The sequence below is a fragment of the Balaenoptera musculus genome, chromosome 21, assembly GCF_009873245.2.
Source record: "Balaenoptera musculus isolate JJ_BM4_2016_0621 chromosome 21, mBalMus1.pri.v3, whole genome shotgun sequence".
Lineage (NCBI taxonomy): Eukaryota > Metazoa > Chordata > Mammalia > Artiodactyla > Balaenopteridae > Balaenoptera > Balaenoptera musculus.
The window spans coordinates 13426236-13445548 of NC_045805.1; the positions used below are offsets into that span (position 1 = coordinate 13426236).

The 19313-nt window shown below is 43.4% G+C and overlaps 1 protein-coding gene across 2 annotated transcripts in view; it reads right to left on the minus strand.

Moving 5' to 3' along the window:
* Nucleotides 1–19313, minus strand: part of IRF2 (interferon regulatory factor 2) — an 84186-nt gene that overhangs the window by 52627 nt on the left and 12246 nt on the right. The gene's annotated exons all lie outside the window — the stretch shown is intronic.

The window sequence follows — 19313 nt, forward strand, 5'->3', positions numbered from 1 at the left end:
GAGGTCTGACTGCCACTGTGACTCTGGGACAGCAGGTCATCCACAGGTAGGTGGAGACTAGGGATGGCCTCGGCAGCTCCTGTGTCGACCACAGCTGGGCAAGGAGCGAGTCTGTGGCTACTGCCACTTCTTCATCACCATACCTTATGTGAGACGAGGACTGGGTAGTTGTGCCCTTAAATGAGAAATCGATGTGCTATTCCCCTAAAACTTCAGAAATTCCTTAGTCTCTGCCACTATCTCCACTCCTGTAGGAGCCGTCCAGGTCTGGGAGTATCTCCATTGGTAACTAAGGCCACTCCCCAGGGCAATGCTTCAGGAACCAAATGCAGAGGGTAGCAGAACCCAAGATCCTTATGCCTCGGTTTTCTCATCTGTAAAATGGGGATAATTGCCTTAGGGTTTGTGGCAATGCTTAAATAAGACATGCAAAGTGCCCAGTCTACTATCTCGCCCTCAGAATGGGAGAAAATATTTGCAAATGAAGCAACTGACAAAGGACTAATCTCCAAAATTTATAAGCAGCTCATGCAGCTCAATATCAAAAAAACAAACAACCCAATCCAAAAATGGGCAGAAGACCTAAACAGACATTTCTCCAAAGAAGGTATACAGATTGCCAACAAACACATGAAAGGATGCTCAACATCACTAATCATTAGAGAAATGCAAATCGAAACTACAATGAGCTATCACCTCACACCAGTCAGAATGGCCATCATCAAAAAATCTACAAACGATAAATGCTGGAGAGGGTGTGGAGAAAAGGGAACCCTCTTGCACTGTTGGTGGGAATGTAAACTGATACAGCCACTATGGAGAACAGTATGGAGGTTCCTTAAAAAACTAGAAATAGAACTACCATACGACCCAGCAATCCTACTACTGGGCATATATCCTGAGAAAACCATAATTCAAAAAGAGTCATGTACCACAATGTTCATTGCAGCTCTATTTACAATAGCCAGGACATGGAAGCAACCTAAGTGTCCATCATTGGATGAATGGATAAAGAAGATGTGGCACATATATACAATGGAATATTACTCAGCCATAAAAAGAAACGAAATTGAGTTATTTGTAGTGAGGTGGATGGACTTAGAGTCTGTCATACAGAGTGAAGTAAGTCAGAAAGAGAGAAACAAATACCGTATATGCTAACACATATATATGGAATCTAAGAAAAAAAAAAAAAAGGTTATGTCCTAGGGGCAGGACAGGAATAATGACGCAGATGTAGAGAATGGACTTGAGGACACGGGGAGGGGGAAGGGTAAGCTGGGATGAAGTGAGAGAGTGGCATGGACTAATATACACTACCAAATGTAAAACAGATAGCTAGTGGGAAGCAGCCGCATAGCACAGGGAGATCAGCTCGGTGCTTTGTGTCCACCTAGAGGGTTGGGATAGGGAGGGTGGGAGGGATGGAGATGCAAGAGGGAGGAGATATGGGGATATATGTATATGTATAGCTGATTCACTTTGTTGTAAAGCAGAAACGAACAAACCATTGTAAAGCAATTATACTCCAATAAAGATGTTTAAAAAAAAATAGTGGGTATTTAATAATAGTTTCTGCAGACACAAATTTAAGGTCAAGGATGTTTGATGGAGCATTATTTACAGTAGCAAAAATTTTAAGTTGACCCAAATATCAGACAGTAGGAAGATGGTTAAATAAAATGTGGTAGACTCAAATAATGGAATATTGTAACTATGGAACAATATTTCATTGGCATGGGAAAATGCTCAGAATATATATGTTGATATAGTTAATAAACATAATTATATATTCTATGTATGTATTTTTATATATTCTATACAAGTAATATATAAGTTAATATAGCTCAGAATATAATACAAGGTAGTAAGTGAAAAGAAGCAGGGAGTGGGGTCGGTTTTCAGGCATCGGGGCAGTCAACTTCTAGGGCAAGCTGGGCGGTGGTGGCTTCCCCAGGCTGCTGGGTCCCAGCACGGACAGTGCTCCCTTCTCGGCCAGTGCTGATGACAGTCAGGGCTCACCCTTCCGAAGTGCTCCAGCGATTCTTCAGAGACAGCTGGCAGCACCGCCTACTACGGGACTGACAAGGGGCACCAAGACACTGTTGTTTGGAACTGGGCAGCTAGGGGACGGGGGGTCGGGGAGGGGGCACCCCAACCCCAGGCAGCACCATATCAAGTTTCCTGAACAGTTAGAGTAACGGGCTGCGATGCTTTCCAGCAAAGGTATCTTGAGGGGTGCAGTCCCCGTGGGGACTTGTAAAGTCCCACGACATGACAATGAGTGCCATCCTGTGCTCTCTCCAATTCCTGCATTTTCCAAGAGTCCTGATGTCAGCAGAGCACCCTAATTTTAGCTTAGAAAATAAGAATATGGCAACAGAGAACATTCTTCTCGAAACTACTAAGAGAGTTCCTTCTACCCTTCTTTCCTCCCTCCCTCCCTTTATGAACGATATAGTGCAAAAGCACATTAGGTGGAACTGAGCAAAGCAGAGGCAATGGATTGAACGGTGCTCCCCCAAATTTATGTCCACCTGGAAACTGTGAATGTGACCTTATTTGGAAATAGGGTCTCTGTAGATGTAATCAAGTTACAATGAGGTCATACTGCCTTAGGACAGGCCCTAAATCCAATATGACCGATGTCCTTACCAGAAGAGGGAAATTCGGACAAAGGCCCACAGACAGAGGAGAAGTGATATGAAGACAGAGATAGAGATTGGACTGATTGAAGATTGGAGTGATGCGTCTACAAGTCAAGGATTGCCAGCAACCACCAGAGTCAAGGAGAAACTTCTCCCCATGGAGCAGATTTGTGCTTAGAGCCCCAGAAAGAACCAAATCCTGCTGACACCTTGTCTTAGGACTTCTGGCCTACAGAACTGTGAGACAATAAACTCCTGTTGTTTAAGCCACCCAGTTTGTTGGTACTTATGGCTGCCCTAACAGACTTAATATGGCAGACATTAGGGAAGCAGGGCAGAAGCATACCAGTGTGGAGTATTGGCATAAAGAGGTGGGTGGGAGGAGGCCTGGAGTGCTGAAGCCCACGTGTGGCAGTGAGGATGGATGCAGGAGGGAGAAGCAGCCCAGAGCGGGGTTCAGGGCCCAAGCAGAAGGAAGGGTCTCCTGCACAGGAGGGCAGCAGTCTAGCCCAAAGTGTAGGAACCCACAGAGTGAAGTGAGGTGGGGCAGCCGTGGGAACATGAGATCAGAAACATTCAGGCAGTTGAGTAGATCAACTAATACATTAAGGATAATGGGACCCAGGTTTCTCACTATGGGAGAAGGAAGTTCAAATACAGAAAGAAAACGAGACTAACCCTGGGTGTTGCATTAGAATAGGACCGAATTCACGGTTTTTCATATATCTCCATAAATACAGAAATAAATATAGATGTAAATAGTAAGTGTATGTGTAAGTATACATATAAACAGTACAAATATTCCCTCACGCGCTCCACTAAGAGGGTCTGGGGACAGCAATACACCAATGGTGATGAGCACATGTAATGCCCAAGTCTTAGTTTCTAAATACCATTCTCCACTAAAAGGAATCAGGGCTTCTTGGGAAAATGGCTGATTCCAGGGCTAGAGCAGGGAAAGCAAAAGATGAGCCTGAAGCATCTTGGGGGCCAGAAAGTAAGGAATTGATCAAAGAACCCTGGGAACACATCAAAAGAACATAGCAGCCAACCTGAAGGGGCTCCCACTGGCCAAATGTGAGACAATCTGAGCATCAAAATAATGATAAAATTGTGTTATAGCCCATTGAACGAAGTAGGGATCTACGGAAAAACGAAATAGGGAGAAGAGGAAGCTTTTCCACAAGGTGCAGTGCCTGCCATGGAAAGACGCTGGAACTAGAAGATCACCACCTGGCCGCGATCCAAGTAGTAATTATTCAGTTAAGAAACATCATGGGGGCTTCCCTGGTGGCGCAGTGGTTAAGAATCCGCCTGCCAAGGCAGGGGACACGGGTTCGAGCCCTGGTCTGGGAAGATCCCACATGCCGCGGAGCAACTAAGCCCGTGCGCCACAACTAATGAACCTGCGCTCTCGAGCCCGCGAGCCACAACTACTGAGCCCGTGTGCCACAACTACTGAAGCCCACGTGCCTGGAGCCCATGCCCCACAACAAGAGAAGCCACTGCAATGAGAAGCCAGCACACCGCAACCAAGAGTAGCCCCCACTCGCTGAAATTAGGGAAAGCCCTCGTGCAGCAACGAAGACCCAACGCAGCCAAAAATAAATAAATAAATTTATTTAAAAAAAAAAAAAAAAAAGAAACATCACGGATGTTAAAACCAGTGGGTGAAACGTTGATGAGAAGAGGACACCTACATAGTCTCAAAGCACCTCCCACAAAATATTTTTTATTACAAAGGGGAAAAGAGTAACTTTACAACGGAGAAGCCTGACAGATACCTCTGTACTCAAACGATCAAATGAACATCACCAATAAAGGAACAAGTCAAAGAAATACACCACCTGAGAGGAGGCAACAAAAAGAACAGAGCATCACGTCTGAAATATCCTTGCAGAAAATGCATAATCTGAATCTAACCATGAGGAAACCACCAACAAACTCAAACTGAAAGACATTCTATGAGATAACTGGCTTATAATCATCAAAAATGTCAAATTCATGGACGTTAAGGAAAGGTGACAATGGCACGACACCTCAGCCTGGATGGAATTTTTTTTTTGCTAAGAGGGACATTATTGAGACAACTGGCAAACCTGAATGGGGTCTGTGGGTTAGATGGTCCTCATGTCAATTGCCTGATTCTGACGGTCACGTGGAGTGTGCCCTTGTCTGCAGGACAGACACGCTCAAGGATTCAGGAGTGATGGGACTTCAGGTTGGCGAGTTACTCTCCAGAGGTTCAGCAAAAAAAAAAATTCTTTACAAATATTTTTGCAACTTTCATAGAAGTATTAAACTAGTTGCAAAGAAAAAGACCTGGCACAAAAGACAATAGTGAAGCATTCAAGTGATTTACAGTCCGGAGGGAGAAACGACAGCATTTCTGCAAATACGACAAACTCTAGCAAATTCCCCCTGTGGTGCTTAAATTAAACTGTTGATAGTATTTTCTTAATCCAGGCACGGCGACTGTATTAAGTACACGCATCAATCACTTTATGCGTCCATCCATAAGGGGCCGCGCAATCAAACGACAATGATCTGAACAAGGAACCTCGAAGCTTCATTTCCTGGGGAAGATGGTCCACAAGTCATTTAAAGTGTCGGGTGTGTAGAAAACAAAAAGTGAGATGAACCAAAAGCCCACCTGCATATTTTATTTTACTTTTTAAAATAAATCATTTATTTTTGGCCGCATTGGGTCTTTGTTGCTGGGCGCGGGCTTTCTCTAGTTGCTGCGAGCGGGGGCTACTCTTCGTTGCGGTGCGCGGGCTTCTCATTGCGGTGGCTTCTCGTTGCGGAGCACAGGCTCTAGGTGCGTGGGCTTCAGTAGTTGTGGCTCACGGGCTTAGTTGCCCCGCGGCATGTGGGATCTTCCCGGACCAGGGCTGAAACCCTTGTCCCCTGCATTGGCAGGCGGATCCTTAACCACTGCGCCACCAGGGAAGTCCCCCGCCTGCATATTTTAGAGAAGGCTCTCAGATTTCAGCATCAAAGATTTACCTCCAGTTAAACTTCTGAACTAATATTTACATGAAGTTATTTAGATTCTAAAACATGAGGTTGGCTTCCAAGTGACATTGCTTCACCTCATAGGTTAAGTTAGCAGTGGAAGAAAGAAGTCATAAGCACCGGTCCCTGGGCTGCCAGTGACGCAGAGTTTAGATATTCAGTCCTCAGAGGCCCCAGCCACAGGATTCTCTGTAGGGCATTTCAGGCCAGTCTGAGTTGTCACCAGAGCCCCCGAAGCTGGCATTCCTGGCATAGTTTCATTTTCTTTCATGACAATAGTTCCGGATCCCACAGCTTTTCCACCACTTGGCTCAAGAAAAGCCCACCATGAGTAAGGGTTTTGCTTTTTGTTTCTTTTTTTTTTTCCTTTCTTTCTTTTTTTTTTTTTTAACAGATCTTTATTGGCATATAATTGCTTCACAATACTGTGTTAATTTCTGTTGTACAACAAAGTGAATCAGCCATATGCATACATATGTCCCCACATCCCCTCCCTCTTGCGTCTCCCTCTCATCCTCCCTATCCCACCCCTCTAGGTCATTGCAAAGCACCGAGCTGATCTCCCTGTGCTACGCTGCTGCTTCCCACTAGCTATTTTACATTCGGTAGTGTATATATGTCCATGCTACTCTCACTTCGCCCCAGCTTCCCCCTCCCACCCCGTGTCCTCAAGTCCATTCTCTATGTCTACATCTTTATTCCTGCCCTGCAACTAGGTTCATCAGTACCATTTTTATTTTTTTTTTTAGATTCCATATATATGCGTTAGCATACAGTATTGGTTTTTCTCTTTCTGACTTAACTTCACTCTGTATGACAGACTCTAGGTCCATCCACCTCACTACAAATAACTCAATTTCGTTTCTTTTTATGGCTGAGTAATACTCCATTGTATATATGCACCACATCTTTATCCAATCATCTGTCGATGGACATTTAGGTTGCTTCCATGTCCTGGCTATTGTAAATAGTGCTGCAATGAGCATTGTGGTACATGCTTTTTTTTTGTTTTGTTTTGTTTTTTGAATTTTTGAATTTTATTTTATTGCTTTTTGTTTCTTATTTACAACTCTTCCTCAACTTGGGGAAAACGGAAGCCTGAATAACCTGCAGTTCTACTTGCTCTCACTTGGCTGATCATTTCAGTAACTGCTCTGGCCTCCAAGTAACAAGCAGAGCACGTATTTACTGTTTCCCAAGAGAGTAACTATAACACTGTAAGAATAGAGAGTGAAACCAGCGGGTCCAGAACAATTCCTTCCTTCAGCAAAGCCGGCACCAAGCAGCCATTCTGACGGCCCCCCACCACCTCCCAACCCCAGTCTGCTATCCGCCAGGCAGCCAGAACGCTCTCGTAAAAGCATAAACATGATCTGCTTAAAGCCCACTGTTGTCACCCACACTGGCTCCAGCTTCCCCTCCCTCTGCTGGCCTTACTCCCTGACCCTCCGGCCAGCAGGGCAGCCCAAGGCCTCTGTACCTGCCATCCTCAAGGGCATTCCCTTTCACTGGCTGACTCACACTGTTCAAGTCTTAGCTTCAAAAGCACGTCACTGGCAGGCCAGGCCAGGCCTCAAATCTGTCTGCCTTCCTAGACAAGAATCTCCATGAGGCCCAAGACCAATTCTGTCTACTCACCACTCTGTTCCCAGGGCCTAAGAGTATGGCAAAGACTGATGCTAAGTTAATAAACTATGACCTGACTGTGGATGCCAGGCATCAAAGATAATGTGAAGGGGAACAGAGAGGGGGCTTGCAGCCTAGTAAAAGAAGGCTGGTACACAAGCAATTATGATAAGGAAAACGATGATTTGCCCTTAAAAAAAAAGTGTATATATAAATACTATGGAGAATTCGTCTAAGAAAGCAGTGGATATGTATTTTTACATTTTAAAAATTATTTCTTATAAACACTGCTTTACATTATTTTAGGCTTTCAAGATATAATCTGGAAGCTTATTTATTTCAAAGTTATACATATGGAAATTCACAAGAAACTTATTGATGCCCATCAGCATTCCGTTACCCAGAATGCATAGATGGTCAGTATGATGACCAATCATTTATTGTCCAAAATGGAACAATTCTGAGCGTGAATGGGGCCTTATTAATAATTATACCTTTCCTCTAAACAGATGTAAAGAGAAACTGTCCCTGGAAAAACCAGGATGAGGGGATGTTCAAGTCACGGGAGATAACTGCTCTTTTATTCCAAATCCTTGGACCAGATATGTTTCAGAATTCAGCAGCCTGGGGATTTTAGAGAGATAATATGGTGCCGATACCATATAGAACATAACACCCCCAGCAATCTCCAGAGCAGAACCCCTTAATCTAACACAGTAATATTTCTGCAGTAAAACGTGAGCATTCACACTGATTGGGATTAGTAAAAGCTATAAATAGCTTCATGCCAATTCGAGGCAGACTCCACTGACAAGTGAGTCATGATAAAAACTTTCAGTTTTCAGAGCTTTTTGGATCGCAAAGAAGGGATTTGGGATCTGTAATTAATTTCAAGTTATTTCTATCCTTGGAATATATTATTGTTCCCATGTTATACAAGAAAATCAGCATCTTCTTCCTTAAATTGTACTTACATTATAAATTAATCTGGCATGCACTGTGCTTGAGTTAGTGAATAACGGCACATTTTTAGTCCTGAAATGGAAAACTTTGATGCAAACTGCTTTTGCATATTAAAAAGTTAGGAAATACTTTTGCTGAATATTTTTTTTAATTTGACATCTGAGGTAGCCATTTAAAAATTATTACTGCCTTTACAGTAGTTCTACCTAGCAATATGTATACATTTTTCTTTACCAGTCTAATACAAAAAAGACTTACTTATAAGAAAAGCTTTAAATAAGATTCAAAATTTCTTTAAAATATCCTCCCTAGGGTTCCCTTACAATAACATTTGTAATGACATCATTCCTCTTCCTACATTTTAAATATTTGATTTCAAAAATTAGATTTATTACAAAGAATACTTTCATGGGTATCAAGTTAAATCACATTTATTTGCTGCTGTTCATTATAGTTTATGCAGCGTGAGAACTGCATCATCTGTTGAGACCGGTACATGAACCACCCTCCCACTTCTTATAAGCCCTACTGCTCTGTGGAAACCATCATGTGAAACAAGAAGACTAAATACTCCAAGTGGCACAAATGTAAATTCACTCAAGGAATTGTCTGGAAAGTTTAACTCTTACAATTAAAATAATTTTGAATGAAAGCACAGGTATATCATTGCCATGTGAGACGTCTAATGTACACTGAACTGTTTCGGTTCTGCGGGACTTGGGTAGAGATTCAATTCAGAGATCCTTGCACACACACTTCCTCCAGGCAGTGTGAAGAAAGAAAACATAGCAAGGCTAACGACGGTCAAGGTGAAGGAGCCCCAGAGACCTCCTACCAAAACGGCCAAGGCACTCGCCAGAGATTACATTTACATGCACTGAATTGAATTGCTTATAAATATATGCATTGAAAAAGTCGAACTTGCCTCCAAAAAAATGCTCTCCTGATTCCTCAGCAGGTAAAGATGATGGTGGCATGATGATGGCAATGACTATGCTACGTACCTGGTATTAAACTCTACGCTCTTTCTATATTATCCCCTTTAACCCTCACAATAACCCTATGAGGTAGGTACTATTATTATTTCCATTTTCAGAGGAGGAAGCTGTGGCTTAACCCCTGCCAAAGCTGCTTCTCCATCGCTGAGCTCCTTTATCATGAGACCCCAGCATCCAAGACAGGCTTCAACCTTGAGTGGACAGGATTCATCTACACGTGCCCTTTGGGTTCTCAAACATACACACTAGAAAACGGGTGTGTTTCCCAAGCTTATCTTGGACACCATGCTAGTTCTGACAGTTGCTTCCTCACGTCAGGAACATTTCAGGAACATGAGCGTTTAAGTCCTGCGGGCCTACAGATCCAGAAAGAAAACACAGAGCCGAGTCGTGGTGGCATTTCCCTACACTTTCTGTTTTGTTGGGTCTCCGTTCCGAGGGCAGAGCAACTAAGAATACAAATCACCCACAAACAAGGATGGAACAAGAAGACAGTGAGCTGTCTGGGGCTTTTCCTAAAAGAGGAAGTCTTTTGACCTTGTATGACTCCAGGGCTGCACTGGTGAAAATACTGTGTGTGTGTGTGTGTGTGCACGCGTGCGCGCGCATGATCCGTCTCACCAGATCCAGCAGCAAAGAGAAGCAAGGGTTTAAAAGCTGAAGTCCCCGAGCAAAACTCTGCAAAACCTTCCCACCTCTATTTGACATGCCCCCCGGGGAATGCTGGCACCCACTCGAGCCTCCCAACAGGCATCCATGATGGGTCCTACTAACACCTCCGTGAGGGAGAAGGAGGCAGGAAAAAGGGTCATAAGCGTAAGATTTTAACAGTCTCCTGACTGTCTAAGCCTGCAGCCAGAACAAGGGAGCAAGAAAGAGCTGAGGAAAGGGGCTGGATTTCAAAAGATCTCTCTTTGAGAACACTGTCTGAATCGTACAGTTTCTGAAAGAATGTAAAGACCAAAGTTTTTGCCTCAGGAAAATCATTCTGCACCTCTCTTATCTGATGCATCCAGAATAAGGGTTAAAAAAGAGCTTCTCTCCACACCCAGGGACTCACAGAAGGAAGAAAGAGTCTCTTCACAGCATCCCTTGGTTAATTTCCTCACAAGGGCTGCCATGGCAGTAACAGAGCAGAAAAGGCAACAGCGTGAACTCCAGCATGGTTCTAAATCCCAGCTCTATCACTTATTAGCTGTGTGACCTTAGGCAGGTTATCAAGCCTATCTGTTCCCAAAGGGCTTTGCAAGGATTAGATAAGGAACCCTGTAACACATCTAGAATAGTACTTTACATCTCATATGTACTATGGGTTGGAGTACAAATAGGTACAAATTTTCCAGACAGTAGCTTGGCCATAGGTATCAAAAATTTTAAAGGATACCTTTTGACCCAGCCATGGATCAAATGTTTCCTAGGCGATTTAACCATGTGTGAAACATGTTTTTTAAAAAAATAAACAAAAAAACAAACAAAAAAACACTACAATGATCTAAATCTATATGTATGTTACTATACAAATGTAATATTCTTTCTTGTAAAAATAATAAGATGAGAAAGCTGTGTGAAGTCACACAGATAAATTACTTTCCAGATACAACTAAATTATGAAACTCTAAGAGCATTTTTTTAAAATCCATCACCTTTTAAAAGAATATTTTCTAGAAGAACTCATGGAAGGCAGTAAGGACCTAAAAGGGTAGACTGATTTTTAAAAAATATTTCATAAATTTGAAATCATGCTGGGACCATTGGGTGTGTTTGGCCCCAGACCCAAGTACCTAGATGGCATCAGATTCTGCAATTCAGCAAAGCAAGAATCATGGACAGATTTCAAAGCATATGGACTCAGGCTCATACTGCATGTTCAAACCTTCTTTCCATATGGAAAATGGGAAAAGGAACGACCCTATTTTTCCCTTAATCAGCATGTCCTCTGAGCACTGCCTTTGCAGTAAAGCAAAGTCTGAAAGGCACGACTTCTCCTTTTGGCAGTTAAGTGGGGAATCATTTCAGACTGTCCCTCCTTCCATGAATAGATGGGTGAACCTGGAGCCATCCAGCTAAGCCAGCAATACAAAAGCCCGGAAAAGACATCTTGGTCCTCAAGTTCACGGGGAAAGTACAGGAAAAGTTAAATAAGATGGTGCATGTGAAAAAACTATGGACCACAGAGTGGATCGCTGAGACACACAAAGTAGCTTGGGAAGGAGGAACGTGGCAGGAAATGGGCAGGACCTAAATTCTCTGAGCTGTTTATATCCCCCAAGTCACTGCATACCACCTGCCACTGCCGGATGATTCTCTATGACCTACGATGGGAATGTTTTGGCCCACAGGGAACACAGGAAAGACAAGGGGACGTGAGGAAAAAGGAGATGGCAATGCTTTCATTACTTAAGTTTGGAAAGTCAAATAACAGGGATTCTTAGAAAGATCAGCATACTGGAAACTTCTAAGAAAACCTATTTGCATAAAATGGCAAAATTATTTGCTACCATCTGATTTCAAATCCATTACTGGCCGATGATGTTGAAAACCGATGCTTCCCCTAAGACAGTTGCCTGAAAATAATTTGCTCTGAAAAAGGTTGGCACTGAAGGGCAATGTCTATCTCTTCCCCTGGATAAGAATAAATGACTCCCTCCCTCATTCCACATCCACAGGGTCCCTGACAGCTTCCTTCTTGCTGCCACTTTTCCTCTGGGGATTTCCTCTGAGTTGTCCCCTCAGCCAGTAAACTCTCTGTAAAGGTTACTACTGTTGCTTCTTCTTTTTCTCCTTCTTCTCCCTCTTCTTCTTCTTCTTCTACTACTACTTATTATTACACTTGTACTACTACTTATTATTATATAATATTATAGAGCCATTCAATCAGCTCTTTTTGTTCAAATCAGGTTGAGAGCCAACACACAAACTATAACCGTACACACTAATGATTCTATTCCTACAATAAGGCATCCTGATCACCAATGAATTCCAACTGGAAATGAGAGGCGGCATGGCTAGCCACCCTACATACAATAAGACCTCTGAATCAAGAACACATCTCTCCTCTACAAGCTGCATAAACGTCTTCAAATATTTTTAAAAGATACTTACTGCCACTAAACAAGTTCCAAACGGTACCTGAAAATTGGATTTGGCATCCACTGTATTGTTACCATTTCTCCCTCTCTGCCAACCCCTCCCAGGACCACACTGGTTTCCTTCCCCCTCCTTGCAGAAGCAGACGGTGCTTGCAGAGAGCTCAGGTTTGGTGTCAAGCACACCTGACTGGAACCTCACCGCTCACAACCTGCAACCTCTCCGAATCTTAGTTTCTTCATCTATAAACACAGACCATAATAGCAACTTGGCAGAACTACTGTGAGGAAGAAATAGATAAAAAGGCAGCTTCTAGTAAAAGGAAAAGTACGGGATGACTGCTTTAGTCTCCGCTAGGACTTCCCCAAAGAAATTCCGAAGAGTAGAGCCAGTGCCTCACCTCATAGCAGAGTGGACCCAGCCAGAATCTCTCACAAGGAGCAGGAGGGTACCCAGGGTCCATATTCTGGAATATTAGCATCATCTCCACCCTGCACAGTGTTGGCCAGATCAATCTTCCCAAACATCTTATCACCTGACTCAAAACCCTTCAGTGGCTCCACAATGCCCACTGAATAAAGTCTGGACTCTCAGCCACCATAACGCAGCCCCGTCCCACCTTTCTGACTTCTTATCCCACCAATTCCTCCACCTTCTAAACTCAACCAAAGCTCACAGCTTCATGTACTTGAAAATAGGCATAGCTCTGGCTAAAGTCCTTGTGAGCAGGAATCACATCTTACTCATCTTCAGAACTCCCAACATATCAGGTACAGCTCCTTGCATATAATGATATGTAGTAATTATTTACTGATAAGAAAGTGGATGAATCCTTCCTGGAGAACCCTCTGGGGGCAGGGAATGGGGAGGAAAAGGCAGGTGACATGAACTACATGTTGTGATGGATAAAACTCAATATGAACAAGTAATAAACCAGCAGGGGAAAAATGACTATAAAAAAGCATGCAACCCAAAAAAGAATAATTTCACTATTTTTATGACATTTTCCAGGTGAATCGAGTTAAGTATGTTAACAACTTTTGAATTACATTTATTTAGCATTTCATTCAAAAAACCTTACGGAGCTTACCCAGATGACGGGGACATGATCTCCGTCCTCAAAAAGTTTACGTGGTAATGATGGAGGCTGGAACATAAACAACCAGCTCGAAAACTAGGCACCATGTCCTGAAGGTGATACTAGAGAAACAAACCACAGATGATAAAACTTTCCAGGATGTGGCTGATGCTACAATACACCCCGATTCTTTTTTTTATTAATTAATTTATTTATTTTTGGCTGTGTTGGGTCTTCGTTTCTGTGCGAGGGCTTTCTCTAGTTGTGGCAAGCGGGGGCCACTCTTCATCGCGGTGCGCGGGCCTGTCACTATCGCGGCCTCTCTTGTTGCGGAGCACAGGCTCCAGACGCGCAGGCTCAGTAGTTGTGGCTCACAGGCCTAGTTGCTCCGCGGCATGTGGGATCTTCCCAGACCAGGGCTCGAACCCGTGTCCCCTGCATTGGCAGGCAGATTCTTAACCACCGCGCCACCAGGGAAGCCCCTCACCCCGATCCTTGAACTCAAGCTTTCAACACAACTGTTTCTTGGTTCATTCTCTGCATCGGACTCACCCCAGTCATTTCATTAACCTCCCAATCCAAGGACCCTGCATTTTATATAGGTGAGTTTTTTGGAAGGCATTTCGGGGGAATTTTACTATATTATGCCAAAGCCCGGAAGAGAGAACACTGGAAGGCTTCAAAGAAGAGGGGGCGTCTGAAGTGGGCCTGGAAAGGCAGGGGATTCTCAGGCGGAAAGGAAGGAAAAACATTCCAAACAAAAGGAAGAATAACAACAAAGGCAAGAGGGAGGAAGCGTGATAGCAGGTTTGAACCATTAGCAATACGGAAAAGCTGTGCCCCAGGAAAACTGGGCGGATATGGTAGAGAAACAGCTGGAAGGCTCACTAAGGCTGGCCAGTTAACAGAGAGACATTTGTCCTTACACCTTAACAAGGGTCCCTGCCGACTGATGAGGGGAAACACCCTGGTACACCCCAGGGCACATGCACACGTGGTTAAGGTGCCTCCCACCTGCTGCCTGGTCCTCCTTTCTCACTAGAAAACCCAGCACATGAGCCCCATTAGCTCTAAGGTCCTACCAAGGAGTCTGTCTGGAGAGGAAATTACAAATGCAGAACTAGGTCAATCATTACGATTTAATTCATCCAACATTTCTTGAGTACCGGGTAGATGCAAGTCATTTTGCTGAGCCCTCACATAACGGCACTCCAAAATTTATAATCAGGTCAACAAGGCAGTCGTTGATAATAAATATAGAGCATGATATATTGAAATATGACACAGAAATATCTTGGGACTTTGAATAAAATCTTCAAACCTAAGTGAAGAGCCCAGCATATATCCAATAAATGCCATCAATGCAGCCATCAACCAAGTTATGGCCTTCATACCGGATGGTGGTGCCACTGTCACCTGGTCATGCTGTGGGGATGCAGATGGGAAGAAGCCCCACCTGGTGCACCAATACTCCCGGCTCCCTCCAGGCTTCCTAAGTCCCTGCAGTTGAGGCTTGACTCTAAGGTTCCATGAGCCAGCCCTTCCAGGGTCTTCCACGGTGTCTCTCAGAGAACATGGCCAAGCACACTGCATGTCCTACCGCAAATGCCAGTCTCACTGCTGAGATGACAGCCAGATCTAATCACTCTCGGAGCCACAGGGATGCCTTGCCCAAACACTTCCGCTGTGCGAAGCTGTTGTTTGGGGGCACCTTGCCATCATCTTGGTTCTCTAACTTGGGTTTCTCATCTGTATTAACGGCAGCCGTCTCTATCTCCCCCGCACATAAGTATTGTAAACCTATTCATAATAACTTCCCTCTCTTTATAAACTAAATCAAAACAAACAAAAGAGGGTACAAAAAATATTTTTGTACCTGTGTATCATTTCCTCTTACAAAGGTATGAAAGCATCACAAAGACAGGTCTGGTTATTATCAAGAGCACAGTCTGGTCCTTCCTGCAATGCCCATGTGTCTATGAGTGAAATGCATGCGTCATTCTTACACCTTCTCATAGCTCCTCTTAAGTGTGGCAGGCTCACAGCTCTGCCACATCCAACTGCCAAGAGTCATTACGTTACCATCTTCTAAAATGTAAGGGAGGTAGATGTTCCAAATCCTCAATAACCCTTCCTCCCAAAAGCTTGCTCTATGCTCAGAATAAAGCCTTTCCTTGCTAGAAAACACAGGAACACATGCACTGAAGGAACTTTTCGTGGCCACCAGGAACGGTCCCTGACACTCCCTTGACCTGCCTGTTCCCATCAGACCAGAGAACTCTCCATCCTCCAAGAGTGTAAGGAATCTCCAACCCTTCATGGTTTCGCTCTTACTGCGCTTTCGACCAAAGATGCCCTGAGCACCCATGGGCCACCGGTTGACCCTGCCCTCCTCCTACCGCAGGTGGGAGCTCATGGTGAAGCTCATCCCTGGTCAAAGATAGAGCTCCTTCCTCTTCCCTCCCGTAGCCTTTTGCTGCTGTGCTTCTATTAAGCACATATTTCATTCTTTTTGTTCCTATAGATGGTTATTTCCCTGCCTGTCTCTCTAAGTAAATGATAAGCTCTGTGAGAACGTGAAATTGTCAAGTTTGCATCTCCCCGCACCAGGCGTCACACCAGCAGTCCAAAAACATCTGTTTGAAGGAATTAACTCTTCTGAGAGTTGTATTTAAAATACTTGTTTGCTGAAAGGAATCTTCAACTTAACTTCATCATCACATTTCTTTTCATATTACTTGAGGCTAATTTTACAGACTTTTTAAAAGCCTTGGGGGACTTCCCTGGTGGCGCAGTTGTTAGGAATCCGCCTGCCAATGCAGGGGACACGGGTTCGATCACTGGTCCAGGAAGATCCCACATGCCACGGAACAACTAAGCCTTTGCGCCACAACTGCTGAAGCCCAAGCGCCTAAAGCCCGTGCTCCGCAACAAGAGAAGCCACCACAATGAGAAGCCCGCGCACCTTAATGAAGAGTAGCCCCGGCTCTCTGCAACTAGCGAAAGCCCGTGCGCAGCAACGAAGACCCAACGCAGCCAAAAATAAATAAATTTATTTTAAAAAATAAAATAAAAGCTTTGGCCCCAAGCCTGAAGGGAATACAAATTTTTGCAGTTATCTATCTGCTTCCCAATTATTTACAACTGACTCCTAGGTATAATCTGTATGTTATCTTGTCAGCCTACCTTATTCGATAAAGACCAACTTCTCAAAAGAATTGAGTGAAGTGAAAAATTTGAGCAGAGCATAAAAGTAAACCAACAATAAATTTGCTACTGCAAAGTTGATATTTCACTGCATTTTTTCATCTACTATAGCTCTTATAAGGACAAATAAATGGCTTCTCATTCTGTTGATTACTCACAATAAATACACAAATGCTTTTATTCATTTTTCCTAAGAGATCTGTTATTACAGCAATATTTTTTTTCATCCACTCAAGTAGTAGTATTGAACCATTACTGAATGCATTATGTTTAAATTCTCATGCCCCCAAATGTTATCCGGAGACTGCTTTTACTCACTTTTATCCTGAAATACCACAATACTAGGGCTTTTTGATGAGCCCCAAGTACTGAAGGTACCATGTGAGAGGCTGCTACGATTAATTCACTACCATATTCAAGCACTGCTATGTCTTTCCTCTCACCAGAAATTTTATGATTCAAAATATAACAGAAAAAAATTAACTCTTTACTACAGAGTTCAACAAAATGTACTAAGTACTTAATCCAGCCACATGACCCTGGGCAGGTTGCTTGATTTCTCCAGCTGTAAAAATGAAGGAGCAGACTATAATCTCTAGGAAAACTTCCAATTCTAGTACTCTATGAGAAGGTTAAGTACTTTTAGCTGATTCCCCATTTCCCACTCCACTCTGATGTGCTTTATTCAGTATAATTTAATTCCTCAATAGGTGCTTTATCAGCTCTATAACATCTCAAAATTTGAAAAATGGTTTTGTGCCACATGCTACACATACAGTAATGATGGAGAATCTTTTGAGTTTTCAGACCATACTTGTATGTAACTTTGGAACCCACAAAAAGAATGACTCAATCCTACAACTCAACAACAAAAAAACAAATAACCAATTCAAAAATGGGCATAGGGAGGGTGAGAGGGAGATGCAAGAGGGAGGGGATATGGGGATATATGTATATGTATAGCTGATTCACTTTGTTATACAGCAGCAACTAACATAACAACGTAAAGCAATTATACTCCAATAAAGATGTTAAAAAAAATGCGCAAAGAACTGGAATAAACATTTCTCCAAAGAGATATACAAATGGCCAAGAAGCACATGGAAAGATGCTCAACATCACCAACCATTAGGGAAATGCAAATCAAAACCACAATGAGAGACCACCACACACCAATTAGGATGGCTATTATCAAAAAAAAAAAAAAATTAAAGAAAAGAATTTTTGGCAAGGATATGGAGAAACTGAAACCTTTGTGCATTATTGATGGGAATGTAAAATGGCGCAACCGCTGTGGAAAATGGTTTCTCAGAAGGTTAAACCTAGAATCGCCGTATGATCCACTGGATTGAAAGAACTGAAAGCAGGGACTCAAAACAGATACTTTTACGGCAGTGTTCAAACCAGCAAGATTCACAATAGCCAATGGTAATGACAACCTAAGTGCCCATCAACAGATGAATGGAGAAACAAAATGTAGGAATATTAGTCTTTAAAAGGAAGGACATTCTGACACGTGCTCCAACAGGGATGAACCTGGAAAACACTCTGCTAAGTGAAATAAGCCAGACACAAAAGGACAAATACTGTCTGCTGCCACTTAGATGAAGCACCTAGAGGAGTCAAGTTCATAGAGACAGAGAGTAAAATGGCCCAGGCAGAGGGGGGTGGGGTTCTAGCTTAATGGGTACAGAGTTTCTGTTTGAGACGATGAAAAAAACTTCTAGAGAAGGATAGTGCTGACAGCTGCAAACACTGTAAATGAACTTTTTGCCATTGGACTTTATACTTAAAGATGATTTTAGGGGCTTCCCTGGTGGCGCAGTGGTTGAGAATCTGCCTGCCAGTGCAGGCGACACGGGTTCGAGCCCTGGTCTGGGAAGATCCCACGTGCCGCTGAGCAATTCGGCCCGTGAGCCACAACTACTGAGCCTGCGCGTCTGGAGCCTGTGCTCCGCAACAAGAGAGGCCGCGATAGTGAGAGGCCCGCGCACCGCGATGAAGAGTGGCCCCCGCTCGCCGCAACTAGAGAAAGCCCTCGCACAGAAACGAAGACCCAACACAGCCAAAAATATAAATAAATAAATAAATAAATAAAATTTAAAAAAAAAAGATGATTATAAAAGCAAATTTTCTGTTAGGTAACTTTTACCATAATAATAAAAAAAAAGAATGACAAACACGCATTTATGAATTCACTACTTGCTGTCACTGTTTCTTTGAGTCCTACCGTGGACAAGTCATTCTTTACTTCCAGGTAACTTGAAGGTAACTTACTGACCCCTCCCCTCCAGACACACACAGAGAGAGAGGGAGACAGAGGGAGAGAGAGGACGGATTTTCAAAATTAAATAAGGGCCCACTTCCCCTTCATGGTGATGCCATCTCAAGCCGTGTGAGGGAAAAGCCTCTCCTGGATGGTACGTGAAGAGAGAGGTTCTCCCAGCACAAACCTGCAGGGAGGGCTTCAGAGCCGTCTGTTATCAGCAGCGCTGCCAGTTGCCATCTCCCCTCAGGGAAAGGGAAGTAGAAAGTGGAGATAACTATCGAGACTCAGCCACTTCGTGACAAAAGACACCAGACTACAGCCAGCCAGCTGAATGCGACATGCCAAACTGAGGGGGGGGGCAACGGTAGAGAAACAGCCAGAACAACAAAACAAGAGGCTGTTTCATGCCTATTACATGA